This window comes from Rana temporaria, chromosome 3, assembly GCF_905171775.1.
Source record: "Rana temporaria chromosome 3, aRanTem1.1, whole genome shotgun sequence".
In the NCBI taxonomy this organism is placed as follows: Eukaryota; Metazoa; Chordata; class Amphibia; order Anura; family Ranidae; genus Rana; species Rana temporaria.
In genome coordinates, this window is record NC_053491.1 from 482,288,405 (window position 1) to 482,316,077 (window position 27,673).

At 46.7% G+C, this 27,673-nt stretch overlaps 1 long non-coding RNA gene across 3 annotated transcripts; it reads right to left on the minus strand.

Annotated features, from left to right (window-relative positions):
• Positions 1-222: 222 nt before the first annotated feature.
• LOC120933686 lies at positions 223-27,344 on the minus strand. Of its 3 annotated transcripts, XR_005748121.1 has the most exons (3): positions 26,966-27,344; positions 11,651-11,873; positions 223-875 (listed from the first exon to the last, which is right to left on the minus strand). It is a non-coding gene; the product is annotated as an uncharacterized LOC120933686 (long non-coding RNA). The 3 variants fall into 3 exon arrangements; XR_005748120.1 differs by lacking the exon at positions 223-875 and having other exon boundaries at positions 10,899-11,873; XR_005748122.1 differs by lacking the exons at positions 223-875; positions 26,966-27,344 and adding an exon at positions 15,390-15,561 and having other exon boundaries at positions 10,899-11,873.
• Between the last annotated feature and the right edge of the window lie 329 nt (positions 27,345-27,673).

Sequence of the window (27,673 nt, forward strand, 5' to 3'; positions counted from 1 at the left end):
TGTGTGTCTGTACAGAGCAGCATAGAGCTCTCACCTTCCCCAGGATGTACAGGACATAAAAAGGAGACACATACTGCTAATATATTATCACACACTAACCTGTCTGCATCCTACACAATTGTATTATAGAAATCTGTATGGAGGAATTATGGTGGCCGCCATTGATAACTACTTCTAAAGAATACTAGTTCCCTGGCTGTCATTCTGATCCAATGTCTTCTGTACTTTCTATGTCAGTAACCCGAAACAAGTATTCAGACTCGGAGTTCTGAATTAAGTCTGATTTTCTGATCTGCATGATTGTTCCAGGTCAGTGTCCCCAAATACTGAGTCCACAGACAGCCAGGAGAATAGCATTTCCAGAAGACATCCAGCAATCGCCCCTCCATATTCCCCTCAGTACAGGTGTAATGGAAGTCCTAGCCCAGGAATTTCTTGTTGTGTTTATTTTCATTTTATCCAAATACAAAATGCTGAATGATGATCTATAATGTATTTTGGTTGCTTTATTCATTTTTGGGGAATTTTTACAAATTGATAAACTGATTTTTTATGTCACTTTTCTTATTATTTGTATGAAATTTTCATTTTAAAAATAAACATTTAATACTGATCTCTCTCTTCTCATGACACTGTGTTACAGAGAATTCTGGCCTTTACAATAAGACAGCCCAGCACTAGCTGGTCACTTGTGGACTGTCTCTCTCTAATTGTTCCCCCCATACAGAGACAATTGGGGCATAGACAGGTAGAGGGGTGTCCTTCCTCTGACTCCTCCATCTGTGGTCTGAATAGCAGGAAATCAAATTACAATCTTCACAGGACAGAGAAGAATGGGTTAGTTGGAGAATTGACTCATCGTTGTCACCTGCTGACTGCACTGGGCAAATATAAATAATTAACATATCACAATATTTTTTATTGGTCTAAATAAAAATATATAAAATACATTTTTTAAAGAATTCATTTATAGTCCTAAACATTATAATAGAACAAACAACATCTGTACAACAACACTACAGTCCCTCTAAGGCCTCGTACAGATGGGCAAACATATACGATGAAAACGGTCCGCCGGAGATTTCTGTATGATGGCTGTACACACCATCATACAGAAATCCGCGCATACACGATACGCGGCGACAAGGCCGCGATGATGACGCGGCGACGTGCGCGGCCCTGGCAGTTCAATGCTTCCACGCATGCATCAAAGTCATTCGACGCATGCGAGGGATGGCGGCCGCTCGGACATGTACGGTAAGTCTGTACAGACGACCGAACATGTCCGACGGACAGGATTCCAGCGGGCATGTTTCTAAGCAAGTTTAGAAACATTTGCCCGCTCGAAAACAGTCTGGCGGGCAAATGTACGCTGGAATCCTGTCCGCTCGGCTGTACAGACGACCGAACATGTCTGCTGAAACTGGTCCGCGGACCAGTTTTAGCAAACATGTTCGGTCGTGTGTACGGGGCCTAAGAGTCGGTTCACACTGCAGCGGCACGACTTCGGGGGGGGGACTCTGCAAGTCGTCCTGAGAACGACTTCAGAGGCGATTTGCAAAAACGACTTCTGTATAGAAGTCAATGCAGGTCGCCTGAGCTTCCCCCGAAGTCGTACAGGAACCTTTTTCTAAGTTGGAGCGACTTGCGTCGCTCCTATTAGAATGGTTCCATTGCCCCAGTGTGAACTGGGTCTTAGTCTCATTCATATATGGAGGACATTGTTGGATGAAGAGAGCCCACCGGTAGTACATTGTCCCCACCAGCCTGGATTTTAACTTTGTTTGTCTCCATCCTGTTAGGTGTGGTGTCCGTGTTCTTCCAGCGTTATGCCGCGTACACACGATTATTTTTCGGTTGGTAAAAAAACAAAGTTTTTTTAAAATGTCATTTAAACCGATTGTGTGTGGGCTTCAGAGCATTGTTCGGGTTCTGAAAAACGGCCAATATTTTTTTCGAACATGCTCTATTTTTTACAACGTTTTAAACGTTGTCGTTTTTCGGGTTGTAAAAAATGGTCGTGTGTGGCCTTTAACGACGTGAAAAATCCGCGCATGCTCAGAAGCAAGTTATGAGACGAGAGTGCTCGTTCTGGTAAAACTACCGTTCGTAATGGAGTAAGCACATTCATCAGGCTGTAACAGACAGAAAAGCGCGAATCATCTTTTACTAACACAAAATCAGCAAAAGCAGCCCCAAGGGTGGTGCCATCCGCATGGAACTTCCCCTTTACAGTGCCGTCGTACGTCACCGTGCTTTGCTAGAGCATTTTTTTTCCCCAACGATCGTGTGTAGGCAAGGGCGTTTTAATGATCAAGTTGAAAAAAAGTTTTTTCTAGAGCCTGAAAAACTTCTTTTTTTACAACCCGAAAAATGATCGTGTGTACGCGGCATTAGTGTTTGTATAAGAGCTGAGCTATAACATCAGGATCTCCATGTATTCTGTGTGTTCACCTCCCGAATTCCTGAGAGAGGAAAGGGGAATGTCCTCCTACAGGAAATTTTATCATGAGAAGTTCCACCACAACTTCCAAGGATACAAGGGTTTTCTATTGGTAAAACGTTTTAAACGTGAACAGGTTGTTAGTTTTGTAGACGGCACCAATTGTCCAAGTTTGGTCTACATACGTTCCTCTCGCTCTTTCTTTGTGGCCCTCAGTGCTATAAAGATTTCAATTGTATGAGGTCCCATAAAAGTTACACTTCCATATGTCATATTACAGCTGAACACTTCAGGAAAAGTTTTATGTAGCTGCCGGGGGAGGAGAGAAGAGGAATACTATAGAGCAGGGGTCTCCAAACTTTCAACAAACGGGCCGGTTTATTGTCCTTTAGACTTTAGGGGGGCCGAACTGTGGCCATCAGGCGTACAAAATGTCCAAGCGTCAGTGGGAGTAATAAAGTTCCATCATTGGTGTCAGTGGAAGGAATTGGGCTTTATATGACCGTCGGAAATGAACACAGAGTTTCCTGGCCTGCTTCAGGACTGTAAGCCTGGGTACCTGCCCAAGAACCGCTGCACCACCAAGTTAAGGACGTGAGCAAAACAGGGCACGTAGGTCAGTTGTCCCTGTCGGAGGGCAGAGAGGAGGTTGGTGCCATTGTCGCAAACCACCATTCCTGGCTTAAGCTGGCATGGCGTCAACCACCTCTGAGTCTGTCCCTGCAGAGCTGACAGAACCTCTACCCCAGTGTGGCTCCTGTCCCCCAAGCACACCGCTCAAGCACCGCATGGCGTCTTTTTGCCTGCGTACCTCCCTTAACGCCTACGGAACACCGCTGGTTCCGAAGACAAATCAGCACAGGAAGAGGCCAGAGAGGAAGAGGAGGGGGTGGAGGGGAGAGGTGTGTCACAATCACCAGTAGTAGCATTTTGGAGGCGTGGTGGCGGAACAACTTCCAACACTACTGCACCTTGTCCTGCATTCTTCCCAGCTGCCAGCAGAGTCACCCAATGCACCGTGAAAGATAGGCAATGTCCCTGTCCATGCCTGCTGGTCAGCGGTAATATGCACCTTACCGCCCTGTCCAGCGAGGCATGGACATTGCCTGCCCCATGCCGATAGAGAGCCGGAATCGCCTTCCGTGAGAAAAAAATTGCGTTTGGGAACCTGCCACTGAGGTACCGCACATTCCACAAACTCACGGAAGGGGGCAGAGTCTACCAACTGAAAAGGCAGCAGTTGAAGTGCTAGCAATTTAGCTAAGCTAGCATTCAACCACTGGGCATGTGGATGGCTGGGAGCGAACTTCTTTAGGCGCTACAGCAGCTGGGGCAGGGAAATTTGCCTGGTACAATCTGACGTTGGTGTACCGATAGTAGATTGCCCGCAAGTACTTGGCTGTGACACACCTAATTCTACACCTTCAGTCCCATCAGTGCAGGCTTTAGAGAGGACTGAAGGTATAGTGGGGTTGGAGATCCCAACTGATGAGGAGCAAGGAGAGGTCCGCTTTGTTCTTTGGTGTGGGTCTTTGAGGTACGCTTGCCAACGAACTGCATGGCAGGTCTACATATGTCTGGTCAAGCATGTGGTGCCCAAGCGGGTGATTTTTTGGCCACGCGAGATACGCTTGCAACATATGTTGCAAATAGCAGCGGTGCGATCTGATGCACTCGTCTCAAAAAAGGCCCACACCAAAGAACTTTTGGAATAACGCAGAGAGACAGCAGCGCCCTGCACATGTGGAGCTCTGCGGTGTGATGCAGTCGGTGTGCTGCCCCCTGGAGGGCATCCTGCCTCGTTGGAGATATGCCTCCTCCTCCTATCAGGAACGCACGTGGAGTCAGTGACCTCATCATCCCCTCCTTCATCACTGTAGAAAACCTGGCAGTATGCTGCAGCTGGGGGAATATGACTGCCAGATTTCTGTCCTTCTTGGGCACCCGCGCTCTCTGGGCTCAAGTTACTGCCTTCCTCTAGCTGGGTACCATCATCGGAGCCTTCAAAACGATGCGCATCCTCCTGCAGCATGTACCCAACACTGTGGTCAAACAGTTTGGGGGACTCCTCAGGACGACATGATGGGGCTAGGGAAGGAGTAACTGATTCCATTGAGCAGAGGGAAGAGGCCGCGTTGGCAGCTGCTTTGCCAGACAAAGTACCCTGAGAGAGGATGGAGGAGGATGAGGACGGCTTGGTCATCCACTCTACCAAGTCTTCGGCATGTTGCGGCTCAACACGGCCAGCTGCCGAAAAAAAGGACGAGCGTGTCCCACGGCCACGTACGGATGAGGATGCACCGTGTCCACGACCAGCACTGTTGCCTCTAGACGCAGAGCCTGCTTGCCCTCTTTTATTGGCTTGTGACTCTCTGCCTCCCCTTGTTGTCCTTCCAGACATACTAATGGCCTGCAGGGAGATGTAGCTACACAAATACTGACAATACTTGCTGATCACTGCCAGTGGTATTAATATGAGAACACCAGTAATTGTATTTACGTAGCTTTAGGTGCACACTGTGCAGAGGACACAGTACACCAAGTGAAAATACTTGCAGATCCCTCCCTTTTGTATTAATATGAGCGCACCAGTAATTGTATTCACATAGCTTTAGGTGCACACTGTGCAGATGAGACACTACACCAAGTAAAAATACTTGCTGATCACTGCCTGTGGTATTAATATGAGAACACCAGCAATTGTATTCACATAGCTTTAGGTGCACACTGTGCAAAGGACACAGTACACTAAAGTGAAAATACTGCAGCTAGCACAATCACCTGCCTGCCAGTATATTAGGAGGAGCATACAGGAACAGATCTAGCTTAACTCAATACAGTGTGTGTATATATATATATATATATATATATATATATTAGGGTTGTCCAGATACCGATACCAGTATCGGTATCGGGACCGATACCGAGTATTTGCGGGAGTACTCGTACTCGCGCAAATACCCCCGATACCTAAATAGAATACTCCCCCCCCCTTCCCCCCCCGCCGCTGCATCGAGGGACATGGCTAGAGGGACATTGCTGCATATGTGAGGGACATGGCTAGAGGGACATTGCTGCATATGTGAGGGACATGGCTAAAGGGACATTGCTGCATATGTGAGGGACATGGCTGCATATGTGAGGGACATGGCTAGGAGGGACATGGCTGCATATGTGAGGGACATGGCTAGAGGGACATGGCTGCATATGTGAGGGACATGGCTGCATATGTGAGGGACATGGCTAGAGGGACATGGCTGCATATGTGAGGGACATGGCTGCATATGTGGGGGACATGGCTGCATATGGGGGGGACATGGCTGCATTTGGGGACACATTTAAAAAAAGTATCGGTATTCGGTATCGGCGACTACTTGAAAAAAAGTATCGGTACTTGTACTCGGTCCTAAAAAAGTGGTATCGGGACAACCCTAATATATATATATACACATACACACACACACACACAACACCTGGGATGCATATATATCCTCTACACACTGTAACTGACTCGCCTGCCTGCTCTATCTAACTCAATTGAAATGACACTGTCTCTCTCTATCTTTAACCACCGCCACAACACACTACACAAGGCCACCAAGCAGGCGGCCTTATATAGTGTGGGGCGTGTACTAAATCCCCTGAGGCATAATTGGCCAAAGCCACCCTGGCTTTGGCCAATTATGGCTCTCCATTTTTTGCGCGCTGTGATTGGTCAAAGCATGCGGGTCATAGTGCATGCTTGGCCAATCATCATCCAGCAATGCACTGCGATGCCGCAGCGAATTATGGGTCATGACACGCCACTGGAATTTGGTGCGAATGGCCCATAACATTCGCAATTCAACGAACAAACGAACATACAATGTTCGAGTCGAACATAAGTTCGACTCAAACATGAAGCTCATCCCTACTAGTGAGCCATAAGATAGTTATATAACAGAAGAGACACAAAAGAAACTTCCACTGTTGTGCATTTCTGATGTGTGGTCAGACTAATAATCTATCCTAGGCATAGCCTGAACTCGATACTAATCCTTCACCCACCAGTGAAGGAACATGGTAGTTTCAAATAATGGAAGTCTGAGGTGTGTGACTATACCACAGTAGTGGTAGCTGCTATTCTACTACTGCATAAGTCTGAGTAGGTGTAGCTAGCCCACACACAGGTGGGAGCGAGTCCATGCCTCCCAAGCATCTAAGGTCCCAACGAGCACAGACCCAGAGATCAATTTAGGCCAGGTTCACATTGGTCAGACAAATGCTCCGACATTGGGAGCTCATGTTGCATGACGTGTGAAAAGCAACGTTTACCTATGGGAGCCGTCTTAACTGGTCCAACACAAGTCGGTCCAACTCTAAAAATGCTCCGTGTACTACTTTTGTCTGACTTTGATCCTACTTCAGCCTATTGACTATCATTGAAGTAGGATCAAAGTCGGAATCATTGTCCTAACCATCCGACATTGTGTTATTTCCTGCCCCCTGCTGTAGCCCCTCCCATTGTGTAGTGGTAAGGAGGAAGAAGTGACTGTGTGTTGCCTGTGTGAACCTGTATAATGGCACCTAGGAGAAACAGAGGTACCAGATCCAGGCTGCAAAATGAGCAGCTCATTCAGCTAGCGAAGGAACGTCCAGTGTTGTATGACACTCATGATGTTAATTACAAGGATATGACCAAGAAGGAGAAAGCCTGGCAGGAGATTATTGAGCAGTACTATGTACTGCCATAACCGCGGTGTCCATCCCTTCAGGCGGCGGTTCGGTTAACGATAATGGTGGTCTCTGTGGCGGATTCGCTGCGAGAACATCATTATCGGTGGCGGGAGAGGGCCCTCCTCCCGCAGCTCTCCAGGGCCCTTTGCCGCTTACCAGAGCCGTCAGTAGCAGCGGAGGCGATTGCATCCTCTTCGTAGCTGGGTATGGATACAGGTGAGGGGAATATGGCCCCACCCGTCTCCATACAATAGCAGGGCGGAAGCGATGTCAAAACTTCACTTCCGCCCATAGCTCTTAACCACTTGACCGCCTCCTGCACATATATGTTGGCAGAATGGCACGGCTGGGCACAGACACGTACGTCCCCTTTAAGTGCCCAGCCCTGGGTCGCGGGTGCGCACCCGCGGGACACGATCACCGCCGGTGTCCCGCGATCAGTCACAGGAGCTGAAGAACGGGGAGAGGTGTGTGTAAACACACCTCCCCCATTCTTCACAGTGGCAGTGTCACTGATCGTCTGTTCCCTGATAAAGGGAAAGACGATCAATGACGTCACAAGCCCCGCCCCCCTACAGTTAGAAACACATGAGGTCACACAACCCCTACAGCGCCCCCTAGTGGTTAACTCCTAAACTGCAATTGTAATTTTCACAGTAATCAATGCATTTTTATAGCACTTTTCGATGTGAAAAGGACAATGGTCCCAAAAATGTGTCAAAATTGTCCGATGTTTTCGCAGTCAAAAAAAAAAAAAAAAGCTGATCGCCGCCATTACTAGTAAAAAAAAAAAAATGTATAAAAATGCAATAAAACTATCCCCTATTTTGTAAACGCTATAAATTTTGCGCAAACCAATCGTTTAACACTTATTGCGATTTCCTTTACCAAAAATAGGTAGAAGAATACGTATCGGCCTAAACTGAGGAAAACATATTTTTTATATCTTTTTTTGGGGATATTTATTATAGCAAAAAGGAAAAAATATTGCATTTTTTTCAAAAATGTCGCTCTATTTTTGTTTATAGAGCAAAAAATAAAAACCACAGAGGTGATTAAATACTACAAAAAGAAAGCTCTATTTGTGGGGAAAAAAAAGGACTTAAATTTTGTTTGGGAGCCACATCACACGACCGCGCAATTGTCAGTTAAAGCGACGCAGTGCCGAATCGCAAAAAGGGGCAAGGTCCTTTAGCTGCATAATGACCCGGGTCTTAAGTGGTTAAAGGGCCATTTTTATTTTTTATTGCATTTTAGTCTTAATATGAGTCTTTTTGACCCCAGATCTTATATTTAAGAGGACCGGTCATGTTTTTTTCAATTACAAGGGATGTGTACGTTCCTTGTAATAGAAATAAAAGTGACCCAAAAAAAATGTTCTTGTTAAAACAGTGTACAAATAAATTAAATCAAATCAAATAAAATTAATAAGATTTTTTTTAAACCGCCCCATCCCGACGAGCTTGCGCGCAGAAGCAAACGCATACTTTAGCAGCGCCCACATATGAAAACAGTGTTCAAACCACACATGTGAGGTATCACCGCGATCGTTGGAGCGAAAGCAATAATTCTAGTCCTAAACCTCCTCTGTAACTCAAAACATGCAACCTGTAGAATTTTGGAAACGTCGCCTAGGGAGATTTTTTAGGGTAAAAGTTTCACGCCATTCCACGATCGGGCGCAATTTTCAAGCGTGAAATGTTGGGTATCAATTTACTCAGCGTAACATTATCTTTCACAATATCAATAAAAAAAATTGGGCTAACTTTACTGTTGTCTTATTTTGTAATTCAAAAACGACCGCTCCGTAAATACAGTGTGACAAAAAGTATTGCAATTTATTCTCTAGGGTGTTAGAAAAATAAATATATAATTTTTGGGGCTCAAAGTAATTTAAGCTAAAAAAAAAATTTTAACTTGTAAACACAAAGCTCGGGGCTGCAGTGGTTAACTTTGAATTATTACACTGTCCCTTTCAACTTTTATAGGATCACTTTTATTCCTATTACAAATGAATGTAAATATCCCTTGGAATAGGCATGGAATAGACACAAGCATGAAAATTACATTTAAAACAACCAGGAAGTGGCAGGAGGGGGGAGGCACCTCTCCCGCTATCTATAAAACTTATCCTGTGGCAAATCCACTGCTGGGACCACTTTTATCAGACACCAAATCACTTACTGTATGTAGGGTTATTGCAGCTAGCTGCTGACATAATAACGGTATCTAACGTCAAAGTAATGACTTATACATACAGTGGGTGAAAAAAAGGTAAATCGTGCTACCTCTAAACTATGTGAAACAAATATTTGAATCACAAAACGATGTGATATAAATCATAAACTATGTGGTGTATGATGGTATATATAAATCACTAATATACCAAAAAACAAGAGAGCTTGATAGCCACTAGAGAGCACTATATAGCACTCTCAAGTCCCTCAATAACAGTGAAACAGTGATAAATGAACATCAAAAAAAATATTTTTTAATTTTTGTTATAAGAAAAATCGAATAAACTAAATTTTAGTAAAAAATTTAGGCCAAAATGTATTCAGCCACATGTCTTTAGTAAAAAAAAATAAAAAATTAGCCACCTAGCGGCAACAGTGACACCAATACAGCGATCAGAAAACCGATCACTTAGTGACACTGGCAATAGGGGGTGAAAGGGTTAACTAGGGCGGTGATCAAGGGGTTAAACCTTTATTAGGGGGGGGGTACGGGGCTACCCTGGACCTAACACTAACTGCCTGTCACACTGACACTAAATGCAGTGATCAGTAAATATATGATCACTGCAATCAGTGACACTGTGACAGGGGGGGGGGGGGGGATCGGAAGGGGTTAAGTGTGCCTATGTGTACTGGTGTCAGTGTAGTGTTGGTGCCACTTACTGTGATGTCTTCTCTCCTCTCGTCGGATTAAAAATACCGCCGAGAGGAGAGCTGATATCACTTCCTCTGCCAGTGTTTACATTACACAGGCAGAGGAAGTCACACAGCGGGGGGTTGCCGGATTGGCTGGGAGCGATCACGAGGGGGCAGACAAAAACGAACAGCCGTCCCCTCATCACGGATCGCTCCCGGAGGCAAGACGCCCGCCGCATGTAGCGGGGGGGGGGGTCCTGATCGGACCCCTGACCCGCAAGAAGGCGGGGACGTACATGTACAACCATATGCCTGTACGTGCCATTCTGTGGCCGTACATATACATGTGGCGGGCGTTAAGCAGTTAATGTGTAATTTTGCTACAAATGTATATGAACACTTCAGAAACCAAACAGATATCACACATTTATGGCCCGTACACACGATCCGAATATCGTACGACGGATCGTACGACTTTTTTCGCTTAATAGTCGCAAGTAAAATAAAATAGGTTATTAAAGTCCTGAAAATTCTCGTACGACCGAAAAAAATAATCGGAAGTGATGTCATGTGTTGTAATGAATTTGCATTGTATTGTCGGACGACAACTGTACTGACTAAACGAAAATCGTACGATCTTACATCGTACGAGGAAAATTTTCGTGCATGTCTGATCGAAAAATATCGGATGAACGGTCGTGATCGGCTCTCGAAAGTAGTGTACACACGATCCGAAAATCGTACGATTCTTCATCGGACGATCGTTTTCGTCAGATATTCGGATCGTGTTTACGGGCCATAACTTAATATCTGTGTAAAAATGTTTAAATCAACAGTCTATTGTGGTAATGCAAACATATACAAGATGAAGATACTGGTGGTTTTATTGAAACAATACAATATATACACAACTTAAAAAATAAAAGCAAAGCACAGATCTGTATGTAGAGTATGATTATGAGATTGCTTGAAGCTGCCATGATACTTCCCCCGCTGGTGACATGAAGAAGTCCTTAAACTTTTCTCTGATATTTGCACCAGTGGTGGAGCCCCTGCTTCCAGCCCACTGTGCACTTTGCAAATCGTGCATGATACCTTCCTCAAATTGATTACCATCACGTTGCCTTACAAAATTGTGGAGGACATGCGTGGCTTTCACCGCAGACACGGCATTCTCCATATTAAAATGTATTGGTGTATGCAGCAAGCGCCACTTATTGGCCAAAATGCCAAAACTACATTCCACCACCCTTCTGGCCCTGTTTAAACGATAATTGAATAGCCGCTTGTCAACATTGAGATTTCGATTGGAAAATGGCCTCCTCAGGTGTTCGCCCAGGGAAAACGCCTCATCTCCTACAAATACATATGGGAGAGGAGGTCCATTTGTTCCAGGTAATGGCAAATTTTCAGGGAGGTCCAACTCATTGTTATGCAACATTTGCCCAAAGGATGAGTGCATAAAGATACGCGAGTCAGTACTGCTCCTATATGAGCCCACATCAATATATGTGAAGCAGTAGTTAGCATCTGCCACTGCCATTAGAACAAAAAGAAAAAAAAAATCTTATAAATTAAAATATCTACTGCCAGTAGCCACTGGCATCACAATTCTTACATGTTTGCCATCGATTGCTCCGACACAGTTCGGAAAACTGCAATTTTTCCAAAAGACTTGGGCAATGTTGGACCAAATTTCTTTTGTAGGCTTCCTCATGACTACATCTTTCAGCACCTCCCTTAAAACCAGACATGTGTCATGTACAATGGTGCCGACCGTGGACTTGCCCACCATAAATTCAAAATGTAGACTAGCAAACGAATGTCCGGTTGCAAGGTACCTGAAAAGAAAAATAATGTCATCTTGTGGTTTATGTTTTTCAGTGTATTGTTTACAGAAAAGATGGAGGAGTATAAGAAATAGTTTGAGCCGCTATCTACGGAAATTGAGAGAGGGGAGAAGTGGATCAGCTGGTCAACATAACTCCCTATACTCATACAAGGGAGCTTGGATTTTTAAAGCCCTTTGTGGAAATAAAAGAATAAAGCCGCGTTCACACACGACCATTTTTCATATCATGGAAAAAAAAAAAGTTTTTCTCGACGCGATTCTTAACAAGCCTGCCTTGCATTTTTTTCACGATCGTGTGTATGCTCGAGCAAAGCGTGGTGACGTACAACACGTACGACGGCACTTTAAAGGGGAAGTTCCATTCGATCGGCGCCACCCTTTGGGCTGATTATGCAAATTCTTAATTTTTAATGCCCATTTTTCACCTCGAGAAAAATGCTCTGGAGCCTACACACGATCGTTTTTAAAGATCAATTAAAAAAATTGCATTTTTCTCATCATGAAAAACGTGTTTACGTGGCATAAGAAACAATCTAGAATTCATAGTTTTCAACATCTACAACTGTAAGATAATGCTATGACCAACAATGATTTTTTTCAGTACACAATCTAGCTGGGAGCCGCACCGAAGCGGAGAGACAGATCAGGAGGAACGGGGGGGATGAAACCAATGATGAACAGTTAGATAGAGTGACCCCTTTCAATGTTCCCGCTCACTCTCCAGTTTTGGATGAACCTGGTACATCACAAGAGGTCAGACCAAGACTTTGTGCATGCAGACGGCCTTCACAATCAAAAATGGAACAGCACATGGCAAAGTTTGGAGAGGTTGTGGACAAACTGTCTGAAAAGCTTGAGGAAAGTGAATGTCCAGACTCAAACGTTTCAAAAGTTTTGGAGCCAATGTTCAAAGAAGTACCTGTTGAACAGAAATGCCAGATGAAAATTGCAGTATTGAATCTGGTAAATTCTTTTGGACAACAACCAGCCACAACCTCCTCCACCACTCTCTATTGTCCACCTACACCATCCGGACCCTATTACCCTTCCCCCAACCCTCCACCACCAGAACCCACCTCTATTATCCCCCACGATACCATCCATATACTGATGATTATGGCAACCTCCCCTACCAATCTGCTCACCCCATACCTTATCCGACTCCTTCCCCAATCTCTTCGGTTCTTCACCCTATTTCAGGAGGATTCACCAAAAAAACAACACCTTCCCTTCAGTTTCAGTCCCTCTACCCACAGACAAGGCCATTTGGTGCCCAGGGCGAAGATGGCAAACTGCGCACCCCCCCCCCCATTTTTAAGAAAGAATCAACGTCGTTTCAGAACAAGAATGTACTTAAAACAATACAAATTAAATTATCATCCCACACACAGTATTTCGCCCTTTACATGACCCCCCCCCCCCCCCCCCACACACACACACACACACAGTATTGCCCCTTTACATATCCCCCACACAGAATTTCCATTTAGTGATGCCCGGCATAGGATAATGATACTTGTATGCCTGCTAACAACCCGCCCAGGGCTATCTTTAATATTGTTTGGACCCTGGGCAAACATTTTCCTGGGGCCCCCAAGCAATTTTGCTCTTCACCCAAACATCCCAAAAAATGTACACACACACTGTGTAACCCCCTGTCCATGTCCACCTCTGTATCCCCCCCTGTCCACGTCTGTATCCCCCTCCTGTCCACAGCCACCTCTGTATCCCCCCCCCTGTCCACAGCCACCTCTGTATACTCCCTCTTCCATAGCAACCTCTGTATACCCCCCCCTTCCACAGCAACCTCTGTATACCCCCCCCCCTTCCACAGCAACCTCTGTATACCCCTTCCACAGCAACCTCTGTATGCCCCTCCTCCATAGCCACCTCTGTATACCCCTCCTCCATAGCCACCTCTGTATACCCACCCTTCCACAGCCACCTCTGTATACCCCCCTTCCACAGCCACCTCTGTATACCCCCCTTCCATAGCAACCTCTGTATACCCCTCCTCCATAGCAACCTCTGTATACCCCTCCTCCATAGCAACCTCTGTATACCCCTCCTCCATAGTCACCTCTGTATACCCCTCCTCCATAGCCACCTCTGTATACCCCCCTTCCATAGCCACCTCTGTATACCCCCCTTCCATAGCCACCTCTGTATACCCCTCCTCCATAGTCACCTCTGTATACCCCCCTCTGTATACCCCTCCTCCATAGCCACCTCTGTATACCCCTCCTCCATAGTCACCTCTGTATACCCCCCTCTGTATACCCCTCCTCCATAGCCACCTCTGTATACCCCCCTTCCATAGCCACCTCTGTATACCCCCCTTCCATAGCCACCTCTGTATACCCCCCTTCCATAGCCACCTCTGTATACCCCCCTTCCATAGCCACCTCTGTATACCCCCCTTCCATAGCCACCTCTGTATACCCCCCTCTGTATACCCCCCCTTCCATAGCCACCTCTGTATACCCCCCTTTCATAGCCACCTCTGTATACCCCCCTTTCATAGCCACCTCTGTATACCCCCCTTTCATAGCCACCTCTGTATACCCCCCTTTCATAGCCACCTCTGTGTACCCCCCTTTCATAGCAACCTCTGTATACCCCCCTTTCATAGCCACCTCTGTATACCGCCCTCTGTATACCCCCCTTCCATAGCCACCTCTGTATACCCCCCCTTCCATAGCCACCTCTGTATACCCCCCTTCCATAGCCACCTCTGTATACCCCCCTCTGTATACCCCCCTTCCATAGCCACCTCTGTATACCCCCCCTTCCATAGCCACCTCTGTATACCCCCTTTCCATAGCAACCTCTGTATACCCCCCTTTCATAGCAACCTCTGTATACCCCCCTTTCATAGCAACCTCTGTATACCCCCCTCCCATAGCCACCTCTGTATACCCCCCTCCCATAGCCACCTCTGTGTACCCCCCTTTCATAGCCACCTCTGTGTACCCCCCTTTCATAGCCACCTCTGTGTACCCCCCTTTCATAGCAACCTCTGTATACCCCTCCTCCATAGCAACCTCTGTATACCCCCCTTCCATAGCCACCTCTGTATACCCCCCTTTCATAGCCACCTCTGTATACCCCCCTTTCATAGCCACCTCTGTATACCCCCCTTTCATAGCCACCTCTGTATACCAACCTTTCATAGCCACCTCTGTATACCAACCTTTCATAGCCACCTCTGTGTACCCCTCCTCCATAGCAACCTCTGTATACCCCCCTTCCATAGCCACCTCTGTGTACCCCTCCTCCATAGACACCTCTGTATACCCCCCTTCCATAGACACCTCTGTATACTGTATACCCCCCTTTCATAGCCACCTCTGTGTACCCCCCTTTCATAGCAACCTCTGTATACACCCCCCTTCCACAGCAACCTCTGTATACCCCCCTTCCACAGCAACCTCTGTATCCAACCCCACCCCCCCAAAGTCAGTCCACAGCCACCATTGTAATCCTCCCTTTAAAGAGTTCTCACCTCTTTTCACAAATTCCTCCCCCTCCTTCTCATAGTTCTCATCTTCACCGTGACACTGACTGCACCTTTCTGGAATGTGTGTGCGGCGCGCTCTCTGATCCGTAGCATACAGCCAGAACATTTCACTTTGTGCTGTGCTATAGAAGTCTGAGGGGGGGTGACGGGACAGGGGAGCACAGACGACCGCTCTGCCTCACTCCCTGTCACAGGTCAGCCACTCAGCCGATCCTGCAGCTCCTGACAGAGGGAGAAGCAGGACGAGTCGGCTCTCACTACACAGCCCACAGCTGTTTTCCTCCTCTGTCAGTGTGGCCGCTTGTGTTAACCCGGCCAGGAGAGCAAACGGGGGAGGACGGCCAGCACAGCTGTGTTCGTGACCGCAACAGCAGAGGCACACTTGGCACACAATTTGTATAGTGCCACTGCCCGCACTGTCTATGACACACACAAGTGTACTGGTCTGGCGGCCGCTTGTGTGTCAGAACTGCGCCCCCCCTCCTGTACAAAATGGTAGCGCCCTGGGCACTCGTCCCTCCTGCCCCTGCCTTGTACCGGCCCTGGTCTGTCACACAACCTCTGCATCCACCTCATTTGTGGAAGATTCCACCAATTATACCAATTTGTAAGTTGGGTTGATAGCTGTAGTTTGGGCCTTTTGTTTATACCAAAAAATTGGTTTAAAATATTTCTCCCAATGATGTAGGAAGAGGGTATTTTTCTATCGTCGGAGGCCCGGGCGCGATGTTATGACGTCACGCCCGGGTCCTGGAATGTAAACACAGCCGCAATCGTGGCTGAAAGCATTAGATCTGTGAATTTTTTTTCACGATCCAATTCCTTTCAGCCTGGAGGAGAGATGCGGGGTCTTATTGACCCTGCATCTCTCCATAAAGAGTACCTGTCACAAACATTCCTATTACAAGGGATGTTTACATTCCTTGTAATAGGAATAAAAGTGATCAAAAAAAAAAAAAAGACAAAAAAAGGGTGAAAATAAAAGAAATCGAGTGAAATAAAAAAAAAAAAAAAAAGAATTTAAACGCCCCTATCCCCGGTAGCTCGCGTTTAGAAGCGTTTAGAAGCGAACACACACGTAAGTCCCGCCCACATATGTAAACGCTGTTCAAACCACACATGTGAGGTATCGCCGCGTGCGTTAGAGCGCCAGCAACAATTCTAGCACTAGACCTACTCTGTAACTCTAAATTTGTAACTTGTAAAAAAAAAAATAAGCGACGCCTATGGAGATTTTTAAGTACTGACATTTGGCGCCATTCCATGAGTGTGCGCAATTTTAAAGCGTGACATGTTAGGTATCTATTTACTCGGCGTAACTTCATCTTTCACATTATACAAAATTGGGCTAACTTTACTGTTTTGTTATTTTTTAATTCACAAAACAGTTTTTTTTTCCCAAAAAAAAGGCGTTTGAAAAATTATTGCGCAAATACTGTGCGAGATAAAAAGTTGCAATGGCTGGCATTTTATTCCCTAGGGTGTCTGCTAAAAAAACATATATAGTGTTTGGGGGTTCTGAGTAATTTTCTAACAAAAAAATTATGATTTATGCATGTAGGAGAGAAGTGCCAAAATAGGCCCGGTATGGAAGTGGTTAACCACTTGACCACCAGGCCTATTCTGGCACTTCTCTCCTTCATGTGAAAAATCACAATTTTTTTGCTAGAAAATTAATCAGAACCCCCAAACATTATATATTTTTTTTTATCAGACATCCTAGGGAATAAAATGGCAGTCATTGCAATACTTTTTGTCACACCGTATTTGGGCAGCGGTCTTACAAGCGCACTTTTTTTGGATAAAAATCACTTTTTTGAATTAAAAAATAAGACAACAATACATTTTGCCCAATTTTTTAATATATTGTGAAAGATAATGTTACGCCGAGTAAAATGATACCCAACATGTCACGCTTAAAAATTGCGCCCGCTCGTGGCATGGCGTCAAACTTTTACCCTTAAAAATCTCGATAGGCAACGTTTAAAAAATTCTACAGGTTGCATTTTTTGAGTTGCAGAGTAGGTCTAGGGCTAGAATTATTGCTCTCACTCTAACGATCGCGGCGATACCTCACTTGTGTGGTTTGAATACCGTTTTCATATGCGGGCGCTACTCGCGTATGCGTTTGCTTCTGCGCGCGAGCTCGTCGGGATGGGGCGCTTTAAAAAAAAAAATTTTTGTTTTCTTATTTATTTTTATTTAGTTTTATAATTTTTTACACTGAAATAAAAAAAAAAAAAAAAAAAAAAAATGATCACTTTTATTCCTATAACAAGGAATGTAAACATCCCTTGTAATAGAAAAAAGCATGACAGGTCCTCTTAAATATGAGATCTGGGGTCAAAAAGACCTCAGATCTCATATTTAGACTTAAATGCAAAAAAAAAAGTAATTTTTTCAAATGACAAAAAAAAAAATGTTTCTTTAAGAGGCTGGGCGGGACTGACGTTTTGACGTCACTTCCGCCCAGCAGAGCTATGAGGACGGGTGAAGGAGATTTCTCCTTCAGTCCCGTCCCCGCTCAGCTGCCGGACACATCAGATCCCCTCCGCCGCTACCGACGGCTCCGGTAAGCGGCGGAGGGCGCGGGAGAGCGGCGGGAGGGGGGGGACCCCTCTCCCGCCACCGATAACGGCGATCTCGCTGCGAATCCGCCGCGGAGACCGCCGTTATCGTGTACACCACCGCCCCCTGAAAAGATGAATATCTCGGTTGTGGCAGCAGCTGCTGCCGTTATCGAGATATTCAACTTTAAAAACAGGACGTCTTTTTGACATGGGGCGGTGGTCAAGTGGTTAAGCAGTGATAAATTATCACTGCTCAGTACACGGACATACGGCCCACTTCATGTTACTAAAATAAATAGTCCCCCCTACATTATATATATATATATATATATATATATATATATATATATATATATATATATATATATATATATTTATTATATATACCCTGTTTTCCTGAAACTAAGACCTACCCTGAAAATAAGACCTAGCGTTATTTTCCAGGAGGGCTGAAATATAAGCCCTACCCTAAAAATAAGCCCTAGTTGAAAATGATTGCAAAATCCTATAATCCACTCTATTACAGAAGTATATATTGTGCAATGTGGTTGTTTCTGTAATATAAATCCGGGGAAGAGAGCTCCGGCGGGTCACAGAAACGCAGAGCGGCGCTATAACGAACGTATTTGGCACAATTATATATTACAAAAAACACACATTGTACATTCTATAGTTACAAGTCCATCCAGTTCAACCAAAAAAATAAATAAAAAATAATAATAATATCATACAATCCCATATACCCACAGTTGATCCAGATATACTACTGTAATAGAGTGAACTATAGGATTTTGCATGCATTTTAACTCAGATCACACTGGGGATTCCTGACAGGCAGGGAGGAAGAGGGGGAGAGAAGACATTGCATTACATGGTAAGACCTACCCTGAAAATAAGCCCTACTGTGTTTTTTGTTGCCAAAATCAATATAAGACCCGGGCTTATTTTCGGGGAAACACGGTATACACACACACACATAAATATGACAGGGGGACATGATTACAGTACTGTCTTCAGGGGTCTGATCAAGGAAGAAGGATGTCCATAATCTTCCTCCCTAGTTCCCCCGGGATTCTCTCTTCACTCCTCTGAGCTGGTGAGCCGGGAAGTGTGAATGCGGACTCAAAACGCAGCTTAATAAACTGGCCGTCTCTGTGTCAATCACAGCTTCTCTGTGTGCGAAGATCATCGCCAGATATTTCTCCCCTCATCATCTCTGTTTCCTAAACCGTTTATGAGCTGAGATCAGTGGTGATGATCCTCGGGATCACTGCTTCTCCCAGTTTCATAAACACCTTTGTGTGGATAGGAAGTGAAGGCAACTCCCCATGATGGGAGACGGATATTTAAAGATAACGTGACAGTGGTTCTAAGCCTCCCTCTCTCTTTTTACCTAGCACTGCTAATTTGACTATAGTAAAGCGAGGTTAGCAAGGGTGCAATTTATCTTAAAATGTCACAAAATAATGAAGCTAGTATATGAGTAGGTTACCTCAAGGTTATCAGTAATCTTTTAACGGGTGGAATACTAGCTCGTAGTAAGGTCGCAATTCATCAAAGCTGTCCAAAAAAAAAAAAAAGGCCATTAATTACATTTAATTTTGTCCAAGAAAGTTTCAGATGACAAACTGCAAGAGCAAAATAATTTTTTTGAAGATTTATGTTCTCTTGAATAGTTCAAAAAAGAACTCCATGCCAAATTTTAAATAAAAAAACGTCTCGAGTTCCAGCGGTGGTGCGACCATAAAGGGCGCAGGAGCGCCACCCCCCCCCCCCTCTCCCGTCACTCTCTAATCACCATAGATCGAATCATGCAATGCATGAATCGATCTATGGTCGCTACTGACACCCTTTAATCAGGTGTCTGGCCCCTTTTCGGGCACTGGGCACCTATATTACAATGGTGGGGGTGTTTTGTGGAAGCACCCGATTAGAGCCATAGGCTCTAATAGGCGCCCAAAATGTGAGAAGCGGGCGCAACGCTGTGCTGTTTTCAGCTGTATTTTAGCAAACCAAAGGAATTTTTGCCAACATTGACCCGCCTCTCAGTCAATCAGGTTGCCCGGTCTGTTACCAGTTACCTGATTGGCTGAAACTTTAGGCGCTGTGATTGGACACCTGAGAGAGGACGGAAGACATGGAGGACATGCAGGAGACCGCCGCTGACCTGCTGCGAGACAGGCAAGCGCCGGGCAGCATCTGATGGGGCAAAGTAGCGGCAATTTATGGGCACACTGGCAGCATTTGATGGGGCACACTGGCAGGAATTGAAGGGCAGTGTCAGCCAGGGCTGGACTGGGACAAAAATTGGGCCCTGGACTACATTCAGACCGGCCCACTTTAAAATTTTCAAACACACATAAAAACAGTATATATACTGTTGGAGGGGTGGATGACACAGAGGGACACCATGGGGGGTGGAGGACACAGTGGGGACAACAGGAGAGTATCATGGGGCCTCCTGCGATCTTGTTGGGGCGTGCTGCTCTCTGTCGCCCCCTCCGCTCTTCTTGTCTGTCCCGGATGATGTCATGTACAAGCACCTGGGGTAGACGAGAGGGAAGGAGGGGCCGGCGAGGACCAGCACACTGTGAGAGGTCCTATTGCAGCTGCCTCAAGTGCTAGTGTTGCAAAACCTCTCATGGGTGCACCCAAGTGCCCAATAGATCAGTCCACCCCTGCAGTATAAGTAATCAAAGTAATGGCTGCGCAACAGGCTGTCACTGAAACCAGCCTACTGAGCCATCCCGATGGCCAGTACATGCCTGGTGTCAGCAATTGATGGTGTACAGTGGCTGCAAATGATGTTTTTTTAAGTTGGTTTGCGCCCCCCCAAAGAATTTGAGCACCAGCCACCCCTGAAGGGTTCCCCCTCTGGCGTTCTGAACACAGTACAAATCATGAGGGGGAACTCCACGCCAAATTTTAAATAAAAAAACGGCATGGGTTCCCCTCCAGGAGCATACCAGGCCCTTAGGTCTGGTATGGATTTTAAGGGGAACCCCTCCGCCGAAAAACGTCACGGAGGTTCCCCCCAAAATCCATACCAGACCCTTATCCGAGCAAGCAGCCCAGTCGGTCAGGAAAGGGGGTGGGGAGGAGTGAGCACCCCCCCTCCTGAACCGTACCAGGCCGCATGCCCTCAACATTGTAACCTGGGGGGAAAAAAGTGTCAAGAAAAAAAAAACACACTACACAGGTTTTTAAAGTAATTTATTAGGCAGCTGTGAAGCATATGCTTCAGTGTAATTCTCCCTGCTTGTTTTAGTTATATTGTGTGTGTTAGAGGTAAAAAGGGTTCATGTGTTACAGGCTGATTGAGATGTTAATGACCCTTCTTCAGCCAGCTCCCTAGTTCAAATGGTAATTGTTTATTGTGTGTGTGAAGGAGACCGGCCTTACTGTTTACAATGATTAGATAAGTGGTATGTTAATTATTCTGATTGCTTCAGTGTAGTAATTACCTCCACTGATGTCATTATCTAAAGAAATGTGTCTGCATAGTCGGCTCCGACGTGTCTCCTATAATCTGTATATGGGAACCCCCAGTGTGTGAGGGGGGCGGAGATTTGTCATTGTTCCTAACAGGCTGTAACCACATATAAGCTGAGAGTTGTGTCATTAAAGTGTCTTGTTCTAGCAGTAAGCTTGTCTCATGTGTGGCTTATTGGGGGCGATTCCATGGACCCCTACTTGTGGAATATTGGGTGATTTTCGTTATGGGAAGAAGGGATTGTTTGACGGGGATATCATACCAATACCGTCACAGCAGCTTTGGGGTCTCTTCCGACTTTGGGGGTCACCCGGTGACCCCACCCCTTTATGGCATCACAGTCCCAGGGCATGAAGGGACTGTGATGCCATAAAGGGCGGGGTCGCTGGGTGACATCAACCGGTGACCACGCACCATGCCTATATAAGTCGTTGCGCACCGTGCAACTGGCATAACAACGGAAGAGATCGTCGTGTCAACATCTCAAGAAGAAAAGAGTGAAGAAGGCGACGAAGAAGACCGGGCCCCCGCTAGTAAAAGAGCTGGCAGAAGATAGCGGCGGTGCCCAGCAGAAGGAATAAAGCACCGAAGAGCGGGAGAAGAACTGGAGAGCGCGAAGAAGGCACTGGAGAGCTGGAGAAGCCTCCTGAAGTCGGAAGAAGACCCCCCCAGAGCTGCCTTTTAAATGTGTCATCAATATGTGGACAGGGTGCTTTGGGGGGGGGCACAGGGCGACCTCCTGCCCCAAATCACTCGCCCCCCCATGTTGAGGGCATGCGACCTGGTAAAGTTCGGGGGGAGCGCTTGCTCGTCCCCAACCCCTTTCCTGACCGGCGGGGCTGCGTGCTCATATAAGGTTCTGGTGTGGATTTTGGGGGGACGCCCACGCCGTTTTTCCGGCGTAGGGGTTCCCCTTTAAATCCGTACCAGACCCAAGGGCCTGGTATGCTCCTGGAGGGGGAACCCAATGCAGTTTTTTATTTAAAATTTGGCATGGAGTTCCCCCTCAAGATCAACAGAGCACAAGTCGCATGCCAAAGTCGCATTATGCAAGATGGCATTCCGACTTTGATCCGACTTCAATGATATTCAATGGAGTGAAGTAGGATCAAAATCGGACCAAAGTAGTACAGGGAGCATTTTCAAAGTCAGTTAAGACCGGGTGGGGATGACATAAGGGGGCGGGGTTATGTCGTCACCACCCGGAGCATTCTGGGTCTGTGACGTCAAAAGACGCTTATATAAATCATTGCGCACCGCACACCCGGCATTACAGCGGGAGGAAGCGTCATGGCAACATCGGAAAAAAAAGAAGATGGAAGACAGAAGGCGACACAGAAGACCGGGCTGGCCGCCGCTAGTAAAAGAGCTGCAAGAAGATAGCGGCAACCAGCCCCGAAAAAGGCACTGGAGAGCGGGAGAAGAACCGGGGAGCGCGGAAAGCAGAAGGAGAGCGGAGAAGACCCCCGAAGTCAGAAGACCCCCGGAGAGCAGAGAAGTCGGAAGAAGACCTCCGGAGCTGCCTAATAAACTACTTTAAAAACCTGTGTAGTGTTTTTTTATTGACATTTTTATTCCACCAGGTGAATGGTTAGGGGTACGATGTACCCCATACTCATTCACATAGGGTGGGGGGGGCCGGGATCTGGGGGCCACCTTATTAAAGGGGGCTCCCAGATTCCGATAAGCCCGCCGCCCGCAGACCCCGACAACCAACGGCTAGGGTTGTCGGGAAGAGGCCCTTGACCCCATCAACATGGGGGCAAGGTGCTTTGGGGTGGGGGGCGCAGTGCCCCCCCCCCTGCCCCAAAGCACCAACCCCCCCCCCCCCATGTTGAGGGCATGTGGCCTGGTATGGTGTAGGAGGGGGGCGCTCGCCCCCCTTCCTGACCTGCCGGGCTGCGTGCTCGGATAAGGGTATGGATCCTGGGGGAACCCCCACACCATTATTTTTTTGGTGTGGGGGATTCCCCTTAAGATCCATATCAGACCGAAGGGCTTGGTTTAATCCTGGGGGAACCTCATGCAAAAATGTTTTTAATTTTCGCGGGGGTTCCCCTTCAAGATTCTCTGCACACGAGTCGCCCCGCAAGTCGGATCATCTTGATCAGACTTCTGGTGCGACCTCTATTCAAATCAATGGGCTCCCATAGGGAACAATTAATTTTAAATTGAGAAAGAAAAACGCGGCTGAAAACTAGCGTGGCAAAACGTGCATTAAACTCAATGCAAAACGCGGAAAAAAACGCGTTAAAAATGCCTCTTTTTTCCTGGCGTCTGTACTAGCTTTACAGCCCGTTTTGTAAAACATTAGTGGGCATGAAGCCTTACACTATAGAACAGACCTGGGCAAACTACGGCCCGCGGGCCGTATACGGCCCGGCGGACCTTTTAATCCGGCCCCCGGGCAGTGTTGCCATTTGCCAACCGTCCGTAGAATTACGGACAGTACGTAAATAAAAGGCACTTTTTCCCTGTTCGTAAAAGTCCGTAATAAGGGAAATGTGCCCGTAAAAAGATCCGAATGTGAGCTGCAGCGCAGGCAGCATCTAGTCCTCCTACATTATGCATAGCCTCGCCCTCTCTGACCGCCCAGCCCACCACCACCCGCCTCGCAGCCAATTATCAAAGCGCATTTTCGCGCTAACAACACTGCTGCCAGCCTATTCAAAAGAGCAGCGCGGGGAAACTGAGGAACATCGTAGAATGTGTGGACTCTGTGGAGAGCGGCACCGGATAGCACACAGCAGCAGATGTAGTGGACACACTGCAGACACACCCCCACTGTGACGGAGTGAACTGAGTGAAGGCAGACGGAGACCAACCAGTGCGCCTGCCTGCTCTGCCCGCCCGACTGACTGTAGCAGTCGGCCAGCCGCCATGCTGGTGCCCGGACCTGGAGTGGACCCTGGTCTCCACTCTCTTTGTTGGAGTAGGACTCCTCGCGACGCCTGCTGCCTGCCCTCAGTGCCACTGCCCTGGCCTTGTCTGGTGAGTCCTCCTCAGTCCAGCAGCAGAGTGTGAAGTGCTATCCTACCTAGACATCATCAGTATGCTGTGTCCTCCTCCTGTGCCCCTTTCACCTCTCCACAGGTCAGATCTGTGGAGAGGTGAAAGGGGCACAGGAGGAAGACACAGCATACTGATGATGTGAAGAAGTGATATGATAATTTATTTGCAGCCTCTGTCTCCCTCCTGTGTCATGTCCCCAGCGTCTGTCCCCCTCCTGTGTCATGTCCCCAGCGTCTGTCCCCCTCCTGTGCCATGTCCCCAGCGTCTGTCCCCCTCCTATGCCATGTCCCCAGCGTCTGTCCCCCTCCTGTGTCATGTCCCCAGCGTCTGTCCCCCTCCTGTGTCATGTCCCCAGCGTCTGTCCCTCTCCTGTGTCATGTCCCCAGCGTCTGTCCCCCTCCTGTGTCATGTCCCCAGCCTCTGTCCCCCTCCTGTGTCATGTCCCCAGCCCCTGTCCCCCTCCTGTGTCATGTCCCCAGCCCCTGTCCCCCTCCTGTGTCATGTCCCCAGCCTCTGTCCCCCTCCTGTGTCATGTCCCCAGCCTCTGTCCCCCTCCTGTGTCATGTCCCCAGCCTCTGTCCCCCTCCTGTGTCATGTCCCCAGCCTCTGTCCCCCTCCTGTGTCATGTCCCCAGCCTCTGTCCCCCTCCTGTGTCATGTCCCCAGCCTCTGTCCCCCTCCTGTGTCATGTCCCCAGCCTCTGTCCCCCTCCTGTGTCATGTCCCCAGCCTCTGTCCCCCTCCTGTTCCATGTCCCCAGCCTCTGTCCCCCTCCTGTGCCATGTCTATAACAAGTACTCGTACCAGTTGTCCAACAATGATATTTACTGCTTTTTATAAAGAAATACAATTGATTTTATGCAGTATTGAGTTTAGCCTTTTGGCCCGGCCCTCCAAAATATTTTTAGTTTCTCATGTGGCCCCATCGAAAAAATAATTGCCCACCCCTGCTATAGGGTGACCAGACATCCCCAGTTTCAGGGGACAGTCCCCTGATTGAGGACACTGTCCCCGGACCAAGTCTGTCCGTGGTTTTGTCCCCAGATTTCAAGGGGCAATTTCAAAGACAGTCAGTGCAGAATTAAAATAAAACAAATAGAATTACACACCCCCGCTCCGCCGTGCCTACTAGCATAGGGGGGGTTGTATTTTTCCCATTATCTGTGCCCCTTTCTGATGATCATGTGTTGAGCGGAGGGAATATTTCTTCAGTTTCGGGCGCATGCCCATTCAGCTCCGCTCACATGTTCTTCTGCCTTGGCTCAAATCCTGGCCAGCCACCTGCCTATCTCCTTGCCTTCCCTTTCCCATTTCATTTAACCACTTCCTTACTGGGCACATATACCCCTTCCTGACCAGGTGAAATTTCAGCTTGTGGCACTGCGTCACTTTAACTGACAATTGCTCGGTCGTGCGACGTGACTCCCAAACAAAATTGACGTCCTTTTTTCCCCACAAATAGAGCTTTCTTTTGGTGGTATTTGATCGCCTCTGCGGTTTTTATTTTTTGCGCTATAAACAAAAATAGAGCGACAATTTTGAAAAAAAACAATATTTTTTACTTGTTGCTATAATAAATAGCCCATTTTTAAAAAAAAAAACATTTTTTTTCTCAGTCTAGCCGATACGTATTCTTCTACATATTTTTTGGGGGGAAAAAAATCGCAAGAAGCGTCTGGTTTGCGCAAAAGTTATTGCGCTTACAAAATAGGGGACAGAATTATTATTATTTTTTATTTTACTACTAAAATCGCCGCGATCAGCATTTTTTTCGTGACTGCGACGTTATGGCGGACACATCGGACACCTTTGACACATTTTTGGCGCCATTCACATTTATACAGCGATCAGTGGTATAAATATGCACTAATTACTTTATAAATGTGACTGGCATTGAAGGGGTTAACACTAGGGGGTGAGGAAGGGGTTAAATGTGTACCCTAAATTGTGTTCTAACTGTAGGTGGAAGGGGGGTGACTGGGGGAGGTGACCGATGCTGTGTCCCTATGTACAAGAGACACAGATCGGTCTCCTCTCTCCCCTGACAGGACATGGATCTCTGTGTTTACACACAGAGCTCCACGTCTTGTCCCTGTAGCTGCCGATCGCGAGTCCCTGGCGGACATCACGGCCGCCAGGCACTCGCATCGGCATCTCAGCGATGCAGCGAGCACGCGCGCGCCGCCGTTGGACGTGTGCAGGCCGTGTTTTTACGGCCTGTTAGAGATTGAGAACCACCCCGCGGCCGTATAAAGTTGTACGGCCGTCGGGTAGTGGTTAAAAAATCTGGTCACCTTATTACACTAACGACCACACCGCCCCAGTGAGAAAGTAGCCTTAGAATCACAATCTGTATTACATGTGACACATTGCAAATAAGTACATTACACATTACTATACAGAAAGTTTATATTTCTATCATAAAATAAACACATAACAGTGCAGTCCAAGTGTAAAATGAACTTTGGGAAATAATAAATAGACTTACAGACATTTGTGTATCTAGAGCCACATTTGAAACCCTTCCCTTGTCTGCATCAGGACCAAATGGCTTCTGAGGTAAAAACTTTATGTTGTTGAATAAGAAACTTTATTAACAAAGGCACCACTTCCTGTTTCATTCCTGTGAGGAACTGAACTGCAATTGCACACAGGCAACCACCAGGTGTCCTCAAAATGACAATCCTATATAGACAATTCTAAAATAGACAGCACAGCCTTTGTGACCCATGCCAGCCATCGGAGTCATTTGACTCTGGTGAGCGGATGATCTTCAGGGGTTGGTGTCACGGTCACATTTGAGAACACAGAAACAATGGTGTTTTTTATATTTCAAGCACAAGCACACAGAAGATCTCTTTTTTTCTGAAATGACTGTTTACAGGGTATGGAGACATAATAGTTAACTGATTCCTTTTAAAATTGATTAAAAATAGATCAAAATCAATCATATAATGTACCTCTAGTTTCATTTTTGCATCTAGTTTCATTTTTGCATCTAGTTTCGTTTTTGCATCTAGTTTAGTTTTTTGCATGTCATCCTGCCTCTGTGCTAGACAGAGCCATAGAGCAGTGATGGTTTGGAAAATGAAACTAGAATCTCCCAGTACTGTGGTGACATTGAAATGGGTAAACCAGTGGGGGAATAAGCTCAGATAGAAATGGTATGTGGAAAAAGTGAAACAATCCTGAGCGA